This window comes from Eulemur rufifrons, chromosome 3 (genome assembly GCF_041146395.1).
Source record: "Eulemur rufifrons isolate Redbay chromosome 3, OSU_ERuf_1, whole genome shotgun sequence".
NCBI classification, from domain to species: Eukaryota; Metazoa; Chordata; class Mammalia; order Primates; family Lemuridae; genus Eulemur; species Eulemur rufifrons.
In genome coordinates this window covers 38,495,460-38,512,493 of record NC_090985.1, presented here as the reverse complement: position 1 = coordinate 38,512,493, position 17,034 = coordinate 38,495,460, and positions in this window count along the sequence as shown.

Genomic DNA, 17,034 nt, shown 5'->3' with positions numbered 1-17,034 from the left:
AGTAACATGACTATTTTCAACATCATTATCTTCTAAGTGGGTCTGCCTCAATGTCCAAATCAACCCTCTCCACTTTCATTCATTCAGTTGACATTTAGTAAGAGTCTACTACATTCTCAACACTATGCTAAGCTCTCAGGATACAAGACTGACTTTCTCTCTTAAGGAGCTTAAGTGAGTAGGGAGTGATTCCTACAAAGTAGTCTTCCACTTAATGTTGTTATTATAATAAACATATAATATTCAGAATTAATCACATTGTAGGAAAAAAATTGTGAAAAGCTTTGAAATACAGAAAAAGATGTCTGATGTCTTCAGTGGAAATCCAGGCATAGTCTAAGCACACTTGTTTTGGTTAATCCCACGGAGTCCATGAGCCTTTCATTGTATGTGAGTCAATTTACAACTCTATAATTTGTTTATAACTGATAGTAATGACATAAAAATGAAGTTTATCTAGGGAAATACAATTGAATCTCCCACATACATGCCATTACCAGACATACCCAGCTTTGAATATATTTTTAAATTCATTTCAGCATTATTTATTGCTCATGTGTGTGTTTCTTTGAATTCTCCTTTTGAACCAGTGACAAGTATCTTATTAGTCCCTTCAATCAAGTCTTTGACACATGCTCACTTACATGAGAGCCATGATTATATCTGCATTTTTTGAGGGGGAGGGAGGCTTGTGATTACTTATTTGTTTATTTATTTTTATTTCAATACATTTAGGGGGTACAAATATTGATAGACCACTAGTTAGATTTACCAGAAATGTAAGAGGAAGGATTCAAGTACATTCAATTAGAAATGAAAAAAGAGAGATTACAACCGATACCACAGAAATATAAAACATCATCTGAGACTACTATGAAATCTTCTATACACACAAACTAGAAAATCCAGGAGAAATGGGTAAATTTTTGGAAACACAACTTCTCAAGTTTGAATCAGGAAGAAATAGAAATCCTGAACAGACCAATAACAAGACTGAAATAGTAATAAAAAATTTCCCACGGAGAAAAACAAAAAGCCTAGGACCAGACAGATTCACAGCTAAATTCTACCAGACCTACAGAGAAGAACTGGCCCCTATCCTACTGAAATGGTGCATAGCATCAAGAAGGAGGGAATCCTCCCTAACTCATTCCACGAAGCCGGTATCACCCTGATACCAAACCCACTAATGGACACAATAAGAAAAAAGAAAACTACAGACCAATATCCCTCATGAACATAGATGCAAAACTCCTCAACAAAATACTAGCAAACCAAATACAACAGCACATCAAAAGGATAATTCAACATGATCAAGTGGGTTTTATCCCAGGGATGGAAGGATGGTTCAACATATGCAAATCAAAAAGTGTGATTCACCACATACACAGAATTAGAAACAAAACCTACATGATTATCTCAATAGATGCAGAAAAAGTATTTGACAAAATCCAGCACCCATTCATGATAAAAACCCTCAACAAACTAGGCATTGAAGGAGCATAGGTGAAAATAATAATAATAATATATGACAAACCCACAGCAAACATCATACTGAATTGAGAAAAGTTGAAAGCATTCCCCCCAAGAACAGGAAACAGACAAGGGTGCCCACTGTCACCACCTCTATTCCACATAGTACTGGAAGTCCTAGCCAGAGCAATCATGCCACAGAAAGAAATAAAGGGCATCCAAACAGCATACATTAAAAGTCCTGACTTCAGCATTGTACAATTCATCCATGTAACAAAAACCACTTATACCCCCTATATCTGTTTAAATTAAAAAAAATTTAGGGTTGCTTTTTCTAATTCCACAAAAAATTATATTGGTATTTTGATGGAAATTGCATTGATAGAACTTTTTCTTTAAAAAAAAAAAAAACTGCCCTTTAACAACTTTCAAGTTACTTTAGGCAACAAACTTTCAAAACAGTCTCAACATTTATCAATATTTCCTCTAATGTTCTCCACACACAGAGACAAACACACACACACACACACACGCCTCAGATCCCTCTGCATTAATATATATTCACTGAGCACATCACACACTTTCCTGTATCATTTTTGTCATTTATTGTTTGTGCTGTGTATCATACAAACTGTTTTTACTTCTTCATATGTTAATTTTTTACTCATTTGTCAAGATTTAGTTCCAAAAATCACCTCTTCTGTGAATGTCTTCCTAATTACCCTAAGCCAAACTAAATTTTCCTTCCTCTATGCTCTCCCAGCACCTTGTCAGTTCCACTAGTATAGCACCCACCACATTGTATTGTAATTATTCTATGAGTGTCTGTCTTCCTTGTTAAACATAAATAATAAACCCTTCGAGGGCATGTCTTATTCACTTTTGCACCCACATCACTTTGTTAGAACCTGGCACATAGTCAATTCTTACCACGTGTTTATGGAGTGAATGAATAACTGAATGATTGAATGAATGAACAATTAAAACTCTCATCATTATAGTCACATTCCTAATCCTCTGTATACTCATATAGTTCAGTTAGTGCATTGCAATAGCCAACCTGTATGGGAAGCTGGATATCAATAAATGCAAGAATATAGATTTATAAACATAGGCATACAAATTGGCAGCCAGTACTGAAGAAAAAGATCAATGTGGAGAACAAGAAAAGGAATAAACACAAAAATCCCAAACTCACAAATATGTTTTAATCTCAAAGTCAATTTTTAAGTTGGTTGATCAGAACCTCATGCATAGTTTCTCATAACAACATAATGCAATATGTTTAGTTTCCCAGCCCAGCCCACCAAATTTTTTATCCAATGACATATTTTAGAATATATCTACGTGCAATACAGTGGGAAAAAGGATCTCAGTGTAAGAGGCCCTAGCACAGTGTCCTGACACGTAGCATACCCTTTCTAATACTTAGGATTTAAAGAAAATAATCTAATTGGCTGAAATGTCACTTTCCCTTTGTCTTGAATGTGGGTTTGTAAGGGGGAAGATGGCTTTAATATAGTAGAAAGATTAATTTTATGAATACTTCTGAGCATTTCTATCTGTGTTTGCTTAGTTAAGAGGACATTGGTTGTTCTTTATTTTGTTGTAATTATCATGATGATGGTAGTGGTGGTGGTTTCCCAAAAAAGAAAAATGAAGAAAGAAGTGAAAACAAAGAAGAAATGAAAAAGGAGAGAGGGCTAATAATAATAATAACAGAAGGAGAAAAGGAGGATAAGGTCCTACAAAGAGGTGAGAAGAGGCAGTAGTATGCTGGCTAACTGGCTGGGGTGAGAGGAAGCCTTGATTTGTATTTTTACCAATTTCCATGGTGAAATATCCTCGTCATGGCTGATTTCAAGCTCCTAGCACGGTATCACTAAATGTGGAGTTGGACAGAGAAGTGCCTATTGGCTCTTGCAAGCTACGGAAGCTTTATAAGCTGACTGCAGAACATCACTGGGAAAGAGTGAGGAGAGAGAGAAGAAAAAGAGGAAGAAGGACACAGTGTAGGAAGAATTTAAGAATGAGTTAAGGAAAAGGACTGTTTTGAGATGATGTGTGTTTTGTGATCATCAGGCTAATAGAGGAATAATCCAGGTATGATAAAGGCTCCATGAAGTCTAGAATTAGAGGAATCCCTACCCTGATTTGGTAGGAAAGAGTTTCCTTAGGGGGCTTTGATTGCTAAGGAACATAGCGCTTCCATAAGATGCATGGTGAACCATATTCTGGAGGCAGCCATTCTCCTCCATGTAGGTATTTCCCAAGAAGATCCACCCATGAAAAGAGAGAGGCATGATTCTCTCTAAACCATTTCTTGTCACATTTTAATGTTCATAACAATCTTAAGCCGAAGATTCTGACTCAGTAAATCAGGGAGAGGCCCAAGATTCTGCACTTTGAAAGCTCCCAGGTGATGCTGGTGGTGGAGGCGTATGGACCACAATATGAGTTCGAGGGTCTGGTCTAGCCTCTCAGCCATGTGCTTCTTTAGGTGACAGTTGCAAATCTGCTGGTGTCTCATGAGTAAATCCTGCCCCTCATGAAGTGTCACATACTTTTCTTCTGTATCTAAGAGTAATGAACTAATCATCATATATTTTGATTACACACAGATGATAACAATAGTAATCATTTTCACTTCTGTCTTCCAAGTGTCAATTATGTGCCATTGGCTAACTTCCCATCAATAGTGAATAAATGCTCTCTTGCTTACATATCATCATAAATACAGTTCATTATAATAAAGAGATCTTCTTTGCTTTTATCTTGTCTGACAGCTGGAACATTTATCTCACAAGTTCAGCTTACAGTTGTACTTTCCATACCTTCCTTATACCATTTTCCCTCAGTTAACCATAGTTTGAAAATCTATTTCCTGCCTTTAGACTTCAGGATATTGATGGGGAATCCAGGCAAAATTCTTCTTTCCTATAAGGGCTCCCTTAGGCTGGTTTCTTTCTATGAGTCTCCTGCCCAACCTTCTTGTCATTTGTCATTGTCAATCCATTTCAAAAATATCTTCCTCATTTACAATCATCTATTTCCCACCTGTAAGAAAGACTGCTTATTGGCAGCAAGCTACACTATAATCAATGAAAATCAAGCCAAGGAAAGAGCATAAACACCCTGAGGGAAGGAGGAAAGATGAGGTAGAGAAGAAATGCTGGTTTGGCCAATTTCTTTCTTTGTCCACTAGGTGACATCATCGTCCATAGGCTGAAAGAAATAGCCTTAGGACCACCTTGAGGAAAGTGTCAGCTTCCAGGAAGTCCCCTGGGCCGAGTGATTAGAAAATGAGTGTAAGTCAACAAGTGCTTGCATTTCCATTCTAACAAAAGAGTCCTGATAGTGCAGCCTTAATCTCAAAGCAGAGGGCTATAAACAATGAGTATAGGCTTTCAAGTTAGATATATCTGGCGTTAAGTACAGAATCCATCACTTACTGGCTGTGACTGTGTCCTTGGGCAAATGACTTAAACACTCTGTCTCCATTTCCTTATCTGTAAATTGGTGATAATATGAAGTCTTGTATCATAAAATACTTTTCAAGATTAAATTACTTAACAGCAAAGAGGTATCTATCACATAATACATATTCCATGGATATTAGTTATTTTTCTCACTTTCCTTTTTTAAAAAAGAATGACTTTTAAGTGCTAGAAATTTCAGGTCTTGTAAACAGCTGAAATTTTTTAAGAAGGGTGAATTTTTTTAGGAAGTTTTCACTCTTCCCAAAAAATCAAATCAGAAATCTTATAATGCGCACACACACACACACACACACACACAGTCTCCACACATATATTTATTTTAATGTTTGTGTGATTAGGTAAAATTTTGTTTTAAAAGCACATTTTTAGCAACACTGTTACCTCCTTTTGCTCCATCTTGCTAGAGTTCATTCACCACTTATTGCTATCATTGTACTTTTCATTAATAAAGGTAGTATTTATTGTTCATAACATAATACTGTATAATTGCACTTTTCTAAGATATTAGATTTAGATTTTTCTCATTTAAACTTACAACAATTCCGGCAAGATGGCAGATTAGATATTATTTCTATTGCACAAATGAAAAAATACAGTTCATGTAAGTTAGCAAAGACCATGCAACAAAGAAGAAAGAGAGATTATTATCAGTTAATCCTTCAAGACAGATTTACTTATCCTTATGCTTAGATGGAGACTGAGCTTTTGAAAAGTTAGGAACTTTGTCCAAAGTCACAAAACTGATAAATGAATGTGGCTAGAATTTCAATTCAGATCTGTCTGATCCCACAGCTCACACTTTGTTTACTTTTCTACTATATCACTTCATATCTAAAGGCAGCACTTTATATTAATGATGTATTTACATACATTATCTTGTTTTGAATCTTATCCTTGCAAAAGTTCTCTGATATTGGAAGAACAGATGTCATAATTTTAATTTTAGAAATGCAATAATGGATGTTCAATTACCAAATATGCAGCACAACCAAGTCACAAACTCTATGGTCAGAAGGTTTGGTTGGGGTGGTTGTGGGAGAAGAAAGCACCTGTGTGGGCAATGAGGTGTCTACATGGCCAAGGCCAAGAAATTTACTATAATTTCCCCTCTACTCCACAAAGATTGAGAAAATGTGCAAGCCCCTCCCCCAGACCTCTTTGGAAGAGGCTGTTTTGGAATTTAACAATGGTGGCACCGAGGACTGTGGTCGTATGCTTAACTAGGCTCCCTATCATAGACACAACTTGTTTTTCTCAGCAAAGCTCTTTTTATTTTCCAAGGAGGCAAGAGTTCAGATTAGAATGCAGAAGTACATTAACAGCAGTGCCTGAGAGCCTGCACCTGCCTAAAACAGGCAGCTTGCAAATTCGCGCCAATCGATTGGATTTCCAGAGAGAAAGGGGAATAAAAAGACAATCAAGTCAACCCCCTACCCTTGTCCAGCCAGTGGGGGCACATCATGCATGTCTCAAACTCAGTATGTGCTGTTTATAAATAGTTCCAGACCCCACGATGCCAAATAAACCCTCTGCTATTTATACACCATTTGAGGTGAAGCAGAACAAGATTCAAGCCCAAAGCCTACACTTGGGGTTTCAAGAAACTCACAGAACATCCTCCTCAAGACTTCTAACTTGTGGCCTTAAGATTTTAATGTCAGGTTCTGGCTGCAAGTAAGGGGTGTGAGAATGCCTGGTGAGCAAAACGAATGTGTACAGGGGCCAGTCGCCTGGTTGTACTCACAACTTTACTGCTGTAGCCCAGTAGCAAAACTGAGATGTGGGCCTCCTCTGGTTGAAGCAGAGGCGAGGGCACAGCCACATGGTAACTGCTCATGTATTATTCTTAAAGTATTTTCTTGGAACAGACAAGGCTTTGTATCAATCAGGGTCTAGTTGGAAAGAAAAAAAAAAAAAAAAGAATTCATGCCAGTCATTCCAGGTAGTTCAACAGGGAGAATTTAATATGGGGTCCTGCTTACGAGTGCATTGGGACGCCTGTAAGCCAAAGAGGAGAAGGTAAGCATATCAGTTCAGGTCCTCCAAGAAGCACACACCAAAGTGAGATTAGATTTATTAGAGAAAGCCCCTGTGAAGTATAAAGCAAGATGGAGCAGGAGAAGGCAGCTAGAGCCTTCGGAGTCAAGCAGATCGAACACCTGTGAAAGGAAGGCCTGCCAGAAAGAGCCTCAGGTTGCAGCACAGTTCTGACAAAGTCTCACGCAGGTGGATGGGGACTTTCCAAGAAAGAGTTTATTATCAGAGGAGTCCATGCATTAGGCAGAAGTGAACTGGATCTACTTCCCCTGCCACGTACCGTCTTTGGCTGGGAGCAGCCTGGAGGAAATATAGCTCATCCAACTCCAGATGAACCCATGGAGTGCTGAAGCAGCTGAGATTATCAGTCAGTTATGTTACCCTGGAAATTAAAGCAGCATCCATAGCTGCCAGGGTGAGGAAACCCAGACAGTAGCAACAGTTAGAAAGTCAATCCCAGCCCTAGGGCTAGAGAGGCAAGGGAAGGAGATAATGGTACTTTATTACAGATACCATTGCCCTGCAGGTGCTGGGACAACAGCGAAAAATTGTAAAAATAAACAACAATAACAGAACTGAAGTTCAGAGGAAGATTTGACCCGGGCAGACCACTGGGTACATGTGAGCCTGGGCCTGAAGTTAGGTCTAGCCCTAGTGTTCTTTCAGACCCGACTCTTTTCCATGTGCACTAGACCCAAGCCTACTCAGGTCAGCTCATAGTTTTCATGCACTGGGGTATTTATATGTATGTGTCTATGTGTGTTTATGCACATGAATATCTATATGTACATCTATCTAGTCTATATACCTACAATTTTGTAGGTTCCAATATATGTACACTTCTACATATTCATTGTTATTGTGCATATATGCTCATATATGTGCACACATGTATGAGTGTGCACATGTATATGGTCAATGAAGAAGTATGAAGAGTGCTATGGTTTGTATATTTGTCTTCTCCCAAACTCATGTTGAAACTTAATCTCCGATGTGTCAGTATTGAGAGGTGGGGCCTTTAAGAGGTGATTGGATCACAAAAGACTGCCCTTATGAATGGATTAATCCATTGGTGGGTTAATAGATTAATGGGTTAATGGGTTATCATGGGAGGGGAACTGGTGGCTTTGTAAGAAGAAGTGAGACCTTAGCTAGCACATAAGCATGTTCAGCCCCCTCACCATGTGATACGCTGCACCACCTTGAGATTCTGCAGAGTACCCACTAGCAAGAGGGTCCTCACTAGCAAGAGGGTCCTCACTACACGTGGCTTCTTGACCTTGGACTTCTCAGCCTCCATAACTGTAAGAAATAAATTCCTTTTCTTTATAAACTACCCAGTTTCAACTATTCTGTTATAAGCAACAGAAAATAGACTCAGGTAGTTATATGACACAATATATGAACGTATATTTTGATCTGTGCAGATGCATGTTTATGCATATGTGTGTTAATCATTCTCTAACCATTTAAGCATATTGCATGGGTGTACATGTGAGATGCAGCCAGTTTGTCACTAATTTCTTCTGTGTGGCCTCACTTCTGGCTTGTAGGTGTCAAGAAAGAGCCACAGATATTTAAGTGGCTTTGGTTTCCGATGGGTATCCTGTCGTCCTCCATTTGATGCAAATTTAAATGAACTGAAATGGAGCATGAGATCGGGCAGGATGACTGCTGATTCCATCTTCCCTCCCAGCTGGGCCACAAATGGAGCCTGGTAGTTCATCCCTCTCTGCTCCCCAGGTCAGGACTCAGGGTCCCTTTCCATTACCCATTGTTGACGACCTTGCCTCTGCTTCCTGGGTCCCACTCTTGTTTCTCGACAAGGGGTTCAGCAACAATCATTTGGTGAATGCAATCTTGGCTTCTCTTGCTGAAATATTCACACCAAGTTCAAAGAAGCACATTCCTCTACCTTCTCTCACTCAGAGGTCTTTATTTTCTTCTAATGGATTATTTTAAGTGACAAGTTTCCCGCTATTGTCATGATTTGTCTGTTAATGTGGTTCAAGGCTCTTGAGGAGCCTTCAAGCTCAGAGGCTGTATTATCCTGCAATATAAACATACCCATGTGAACCTTAAACTCCATGGTCAACACCTGTGTTGACAGCACTCTAACAGTGCAGAGCCATTTGAGGTCCCCTAAGGATTTGGCAAATACACATTAAAGCCACAATGTTGAGTCCTGCTTTTCTTTTTTGCTTACAAGATAGGGGATTAGCCTTTTTAACCGAGCATAGTTAAACAATTTTCCAGTTTGCCTTTTAATTTCTCACCCACCCTCCAAACTCAAATGCTTTTCTCTTCAATTGAAAGGGTTAGGGTTTGCTACTGCTGTGACCATATTCAATGACTTACAGCTAATCCGCCAACCATGCCATGCTCTGGTGTTTCTCACCTAAGAGGGTCATTAACGAACCAAGTTTTCAGGGTCCATTACTAGAATAATTTCTGGTTCTCCACATACTGTAGTCAGCATGATCTTTTAAAATGCAAATCTGATCATGTTACTCTCGGCTTAAAACTATCCAATAGGTTCCCATTGCTCCTAGAATAAAAAACAAAGTTCTTAACATGGCTAAAAAGGCCCTGCATACTTCCCTCCCCCATCTTCCCAGCCTCATTCCGTGGTACACTCCTTCTTGAATTTCTTGTATGAAACACACTGGACGTCCTTCAGTTTCCCTAACTGACAGTACTCCTTTAGCTCATGTTGTTTCCTCTCCCTGGTAGTCTCTTTCCTTCCCTTCTTCTCACTAGCCAGATATATTAATATTCAGACCCCAGTTCTGATGGCACTTCCTTCTGCACCCTGCACACCAGGCCAATCCTTTCGTCTGGCTCCTTCAGGCCCCCTTCATAGACCCATCCATTTGTAATTGGGTGGGTCCTTCACTGGAGCCCTGATTGTCAATAAGTCTACATGTATTTCTGTGATTTTTTGCTCAATGTCCATCTTCCACCTGACATAGCATAAGAACTATGTAAGTTTGGCTCAGCACTATACCCTCAGTACCAAATATTGGCACCTGGGCCATAGTAGGTGCTCAATAAATATCCACTGAATGAATAAATGAATGAGCATGCACATTGGGGCTTTGCCCCAGCTGCAGCAAAACCTGAGCCTTGGTGTGCATGCCGCCCCCTCCACCTCTTGCTGTGTGCATTTCCAACACCCCATACCAAAAGTACTTCTTCTGAAGATATATTTATGGTGCTTGGGTGAGCTGTTTTGCTGACAAGGGAGAAAAACGCAAACTACAGCATTCAAGCTGCCTTTCTGAGATAAGGGAACAATGCTTATATACCTTCTGCAAAGTTTGGCAATTTTCAGTTTAAATATTTGCCAGGAGTTCAATTATCATATTTACCATAAATGCATAATGCAAGGAAAAATGGTAATAAATATTTTAATAGACCTCAAAATGCTATGAAAAACAAATAGAAGGAGATTTATCTGTATCGGGGAAAGCTGGGAAGGCCTTTTACAGAAGTTTCAAACTGGGCCTCGAGGTTTGGGTAGGTCATAAAGCCACCACCCTATTCACCAGGCCAATTCTAGCCAACTCTAACCACCTTTGCAGTTCAGCTTAAAAGTCACTTCCTCTTGACACATTCTCTGACATCATCCCCCAACCAAGAGACATAGTCCCAGTGTCCTTTCTCTATTATCCCATCTTTTATTTGTCTACCTCACTACACTCTAAGCTCTGCAGGAGGAGGAGCTAAAGCTGCCTTGCTCATCACTATAGCTGTATGGTTTAGCACAGTGCCTTACACAAGGCACCCATTCAATAAATGCCCAATGAATGCATGAATGATAGAAAATGGGGAGCAAAAATAAAAACATCTAAACTACTACTCTTAAAAAATAAAGCTCAATGACCCTTCTGGGAAACTGTAGCAATTGATATCAAGAACCATGAAATGTCTTTATAACCTTTAACCCAGTAAACCCACTTTTGGGAATCTCTCCTAAGAAAGCAATAAAAAATATGGAAAAAATGTTGCACAAAGATCTTTACTTCAGCTTTTTACAATAAAAAAGAGTAAAAAAAAAACTTTAAAGTAGGAACAGCAATCGAGGTATGGGAAACACCATTAAGACATTAAAGAAAGGAAAGCTAGTTATACAAAGTAGACACAGAACAACATTTGAGTGGTTGAGCATGTGTTGTACATCGTGGCATAACAAAAGAGAGACCAGTGGACCCAGATTTTGAAGGGTCTGGAATCATAGCGCAGAATTTGTACTTTCTATCATCAGGAGGAATCACAAGTTTCTTAAGTAGGAGGATAGTAGCATTTGATGTTTACTTTATAAAAATCACTCCAGTTGCCAAGTAGTGGAAAGGTTGTAGGAAGAGAATAGAATAAAGATATAGAGAACTTTGGGGAAGCTACTATAATTACCTAGTTCCTGGTTTCTCAACCTTGGTACTATTAACTTTTTACCCTGGATAATTCTTTATTGTGGGTGGTGGGTGCATTGCAGGCTGTTTAACAGCATCCCTGGGCTCTACTCACTAGATGCCAGTCATACTTGTCCCTTAAGATATGACACCAAAAATGTCTGTGGTTGTGACAGATGTCTTCTGAGGGACAAAACTGCCCTCAGTGGAGAACCACTGATCCAGGTGATAGGTAACAAGGTGTAATTAAAAGTAATGGTTATTAGGATGAAAGAATGGGTCCAATACCACAGACACTGAATGAAGTGAATTCTCACAGGGAGAAGCCACTTGTCATTGTGCAACACAGCAGGTACACTGACTGTGGACTCAGGGCTCCTCGTCAGAAGAGAGGTAGACTCCTCTTACAACAATCTTCTTTCCCCTAAAATCATATGGATAGCCAAGTTCTAGACATTTCCATCTATTATAATATATTGGATTTGGTAATCAAGGGGCCATACTATTTCTGTAGTGGAACTCTGATTTCTTTTGGAAGAATAAACTTCCTCTGCTCCCAGTCCATGGGCTTGATTGAGCTCCCAGCCCTGGCTCGTAGGAAAGAATAACTAACACAGGGCTCTGAGCCAAGCACACACAATGGGTGCCATCATGATACCTCAAGGAAACAGCCCATGTAAGGAAGGGAGAGAAAAGCCAAAAGAAGGGTGAGGACCAGGGCCCTGATGACATTGTCTGTGCTCTGGAATCCTGCCACGCCTGAAGCTAGGCCATCCATGGACTCTTTACTTTAATTAATCAATAAATTTGTATTTTTGCTTAAGCCAGTTTGATTTGGATTATCTGAAGAACTAAAGAAGAGTCATATTGTTCAAGGAGAATAGCAGTCATCTATAAACATCTCAGAAGCAGCATTAGAGAATATAGAATGGGGATTGGATATAGAATCAAATCTCAGAGCTGAATCTAAGCATGATTATGCATTTGTGTATTCATTAATCCATCAAAGTGTTACTGAGAGCTTATTGTGTCCTAGGCAATGAACTAGGCTACTAGACTCTGGGGCCATAACAATGAAATGAGGATGGTCTACCTGCAGAGAACTTATACTCTAGACCTCAACTGATGAGTGTCAATCCTGATTGCACATTACAGTCAGAAAAATTCCCATGCCTGGGTTTCCTGCCAGACCAGTTAAATAAGACTTTCATAGTGATGAGACAGACATTGGTATTTATTGAGGTAATTCTAATGAATGGCTAGAGTTCTCTTCTTATTTTACAGAAAAAGAGGCTGAGACACAGAGGGGTTAAATAATGTGCTCAAGACTACACCACTGGTGAGAGGCAACGCTAAGATGTGAACCCAGATAGGGTCCAGAGTACGTCTTCCTCTTGATAATGAAACTACACCATAATTTGAAAGGCACCATAACAAACACCAGGGTATATTTAGCCCAATATAATTATCTATAGACTAAGTTTGTTTTTCAAATTCTTGGCTTTTCCTTTGCCTTTCCTTGTTCTCATCCTAACCGATCCTAACCCCACACACGTGCCTTCCCCATGCAGAGGGCTAACAAATTCTCTTCTCCATCCTATTTAAAATATTCTTTCCAGAAATTATCTGCTACCCCTTATGTGCAATTCAGGGTGACCATAAGTCATTGTACTTCCTTTACGCAATCAGAGTTACACTTGCACTTTGGGGATAGTATGATATACTAGAAAGAGCACTGGCTTTGGGCTTATATGGAGGTCTACAGTCTCAGTGTTGTCACTTTAGCTTAACTAGGTCTGTAGTGTCAGGTAAATTACATAACTGCTCTGAACCCTGGATTCTTGTATCTAAAGTGGGAATAACAACATCTCTCTTGCTATGAGGTTGTGAAGATTAAATTGAAATATACTCACAGCTCTTAACATAGTGCCTTAAACTTAGTAGACATTCAATTAATGGCAACTATTGCTATTAAGATTTCTCTGGAGTTATATCTGTTATATTTTCGTATGTCTGAGGGTGTAAAAAATATGCAATAATAATTAGACACACAATATTTTCAACCACTTACTCTGTGCCTGACACTGATATCATTGCTTTGCATGCATTTTCTCAGCTATTCCTAAAAATAAATGTATAATATAGGTACTACCATTTTATATATTGTATAGATAAGAAAACAAAACCAGAAAGCTGCCACATAGCTCGTATAAGAAAGTAGTAAAGACTTAAGTAGTTCTAGCTCAAATCCTAGAAGTTTCCTTTTTTGGAACAAATATTAGCATTGCTATTACGACGTACAAGGCATTTACAGAGACTAATGTTTGCATATATTGTCTCATTTAATCTTCGCAATAAGCCTACCTTACAAATAAAGAAACAGAGGCTCAGAGAGATTATGCTAGTTGCATGGTGGTGGTTAGAACCCTGGTCTGTCTGATTCAAAGCTTGCATGCTTTTTTTTTCTTCTTGAAATGAAGGCTTAAGAATTCTGGTTAATTGAGATAGTATGTAAAAGGGCTTCATTTTGGATCCACAAGCCTTAACCCACCAGGGTATGAATCTAAATCTAACAAGTTTCCATTTCTATGTACACTATTTATTAACTTCTAAGCCCTATTCGCTTCTTTGCTTGGCCAGACATTGATACTTCTTCGGCAGAGTTCTATCCAGAAAGCCCTCTTCTTGGGAGGACGCACTCCGCATCTTCTTCTTAAGTCCACTCCCCTTTGCAAACGCCAGCCACACTTGTCTGCCTTGGGTTGGAAAGAATTTCTCTACTCCAGATCAGAAAACTCTCACTGCATTAAAAGAGAAATGCCGGCAATATGTTCAAATAGGGTAATCAGCCCAAGTCTATCACATTGAATTAGTGGCAAGATAGTTCCTATGACTTAATTAATTCTCCTATTATCAGCATTCCTGCTCTCCAACTGAACCTCATTTGCATACTCCTGTAGAGCATCATTATTTAAGTTTAAAGGCACTTAAAATCAAGTCACACATGGCTATATGGACTGGGATCAGTGCAGGCTATTCATAGAAAAGCACTGAATAGACACATAGAGTGAATGGAAGATGTGTTGTTTTGAAGCCTGCTCTATTTGTGCCATAATTCTAACAAGGACCTAAACACCTACTACATGCAAGATATTAAACAATGCATTTCACTGTTTATACTGTACATAGGAAACTATGAATTTAAAATAATGCTATCCTGTAGAGTTATTGATCTGCATTGTACATATTTCCTGGTCTTAGGCAGCTTCCACACAGGAACACCTGGATGCAAATAAAAGAATTCAATTATTCAGATCCAAGTGGGTATATCTGTTTCCTGGTAGCTGGGTAATTGACTTATAGCTGGCATCCTAGAGACATAGCCCAAGGCTATTTTGACAAAGACAGAATGAAGTGCTAGATTTTTTTGTCTAATGCTGCTAAGAAAAAGATTTGCAGCCACGCTTAGCATTATGCAGGTAACCACCAAAACTTCCAACCTATAATTACTATTTGGTCACACTGAGATACAACATAAGCCCTCTGATTAATATAACTGTATATAAAAAAGAAACTGTCAAGGTATTGTCATAATATTGTCTGCTATTTTCCTTCTGGTAAGTTTTCTGAGGCAAAGACCTGCCCATGTGTAAAATAGCTGTGGCAAGGCAGTAATTGCCCAGGAATAGGGGAAGGCTAAGAATAGATTTAGAATTTAGACAATCATAAAGTAAATTTCAAAACACTGTTTCAAAATCATTTTTAATCTAAAAATTCAATATTAGAACTTTTATTGTGTTAGCCTAGTCTCTGAAACAAGAACACAGATTTAAAACTTTTGAAAAGCAAAATGATAGGCCGGTTTGATTTTTTTTTTCTTTTTATAGACTTTGGTTAATTTTATGGGATCCCTGTATTCTCCAGATTTCCTGGAATGCAAGAAGGTGACTTCTCCATGCTTTCGTTGAGGACAGAAGGAAGACTGGAAAGAGAGGGAAGGAGGGAAAGAAGCAGGAAAAAGGGAGAACAGACATGCCTCTCCTTACATGCAAAGGACACTCTGCCATGTAGTGCCATTCTCTTCTGTCAAGCAGCTTCCCACATAAGGGCCATCTGTGCAGGGAAGGAGGTGGCAAAGCAAGTTGCTGACAGTAGGCAGTGAAGTTCATCTCTGGCTTTATCGGGAAGAAAAAATGGAAAACGGAAGCTTAGAGCTGTGAGTAATTTCAAATGCTCCACTTTTCCCAGATGACAGAGAAGATCTTGACTACTCTGGGCACAACACTTCCTGGTCTCAAAATCTGCAAGGACCCTCGAATGCTTCACAAACTTCAATGTGCATACCAGTCACCTGGGAATCTTGTTATGGTGCAAATTCTGTTTTGGTGAGCCTGAATTCTGTATTTCTTATAAGCTCCTAGGTGCCTGCTGCTGTCTGTCCATGGTCCGCTCCTGAAGGCCCACCAAAGCCAGCCTCATCTCCCCCTCCTCTGGGAATTCACCCACACCCAAGACAAGTGGAACCACTTGCTCTTTCCTAAACAGGCACTGTGCTCTTCCACTCTCATGCCCCTGCCTGTTCCAGCTCCCTCCCCTAACAGTTCTCTATGTACCCCCTGCATATGCCTCCAGCAGTAAGCTCAAAAATGCTTTCTACTCTGCCATGCTGCCCAGTTCATTTCAAGAGTAGGTGTGCATTCCTTCTTCCCACGGTTGTATGTGCTGCTACATTTGCAGGGTGCTGGATCTCTCTCTCGCTCTCTTCATTTGAATGTTTAGCAAGGCATACTGAATGCCCAGCACTGTACTGAGGGTGGTGAGATTCTGAGGCGGACAGACTTCTTGCCCTCTTGATTTCTGCTCTCTCCAACTGCCCCTGTGCCCAGACTAGGCACAGGGACAGTTGGAGAGAGCAGGAGTGCAACACAGTAAGTTAATACAATGTGGAGCTGCTCTTATAGAAGGAAGCATTAACTGCACTGGAAGGACTCAAGAGCTGAGTTTTAAAGAAAGATTTTATAAGGTTAAGAAGGGAATAGTTCTCTCCAGATGAAAAAAAAAATGTGTCTATCTATATATCTATATCTATATTGGCTGGCCATGATAATCCCAGCACTTTGGGAGACCAAATTGCTTGAGAAGAATTGCTTGAGGCCAGGAGTTCAAAACTAGCCTGGGCAACATAGCAAGACCCCAGAGACCCCCCCCAATCTCTAAATATATATGTGTGTGTGTGTGTGTATTTGCTTGTGATATATGTATATCACAAGCAGTGATATATCACAAGCAGTAGCACAGCAAGAAAGGATTAACTGCACTGGATGGATTAACTGTCATGGAATGAGAAAGCCATGAGATGTTGCTATGGTAAAAAAGACAAGGCAGAGAAGAATCAAAAGTTGAGGCTGAAGTCACCTGACTTCCACTACTGAGATTCTCTGACCCTTTGTCAAGGACTTGAGGCTAGGATTCCCTCCTTCAATCCTTTTAATTGACAAGCCCTAACTGGAATTCTGGACAAACACAATCTACAGATAGACATAGAAGCTCTGAGCTGACACACACTGAAGTTACTTACTTGGCCCCTGGGCTTTGCCAAACCCACAAAGCAT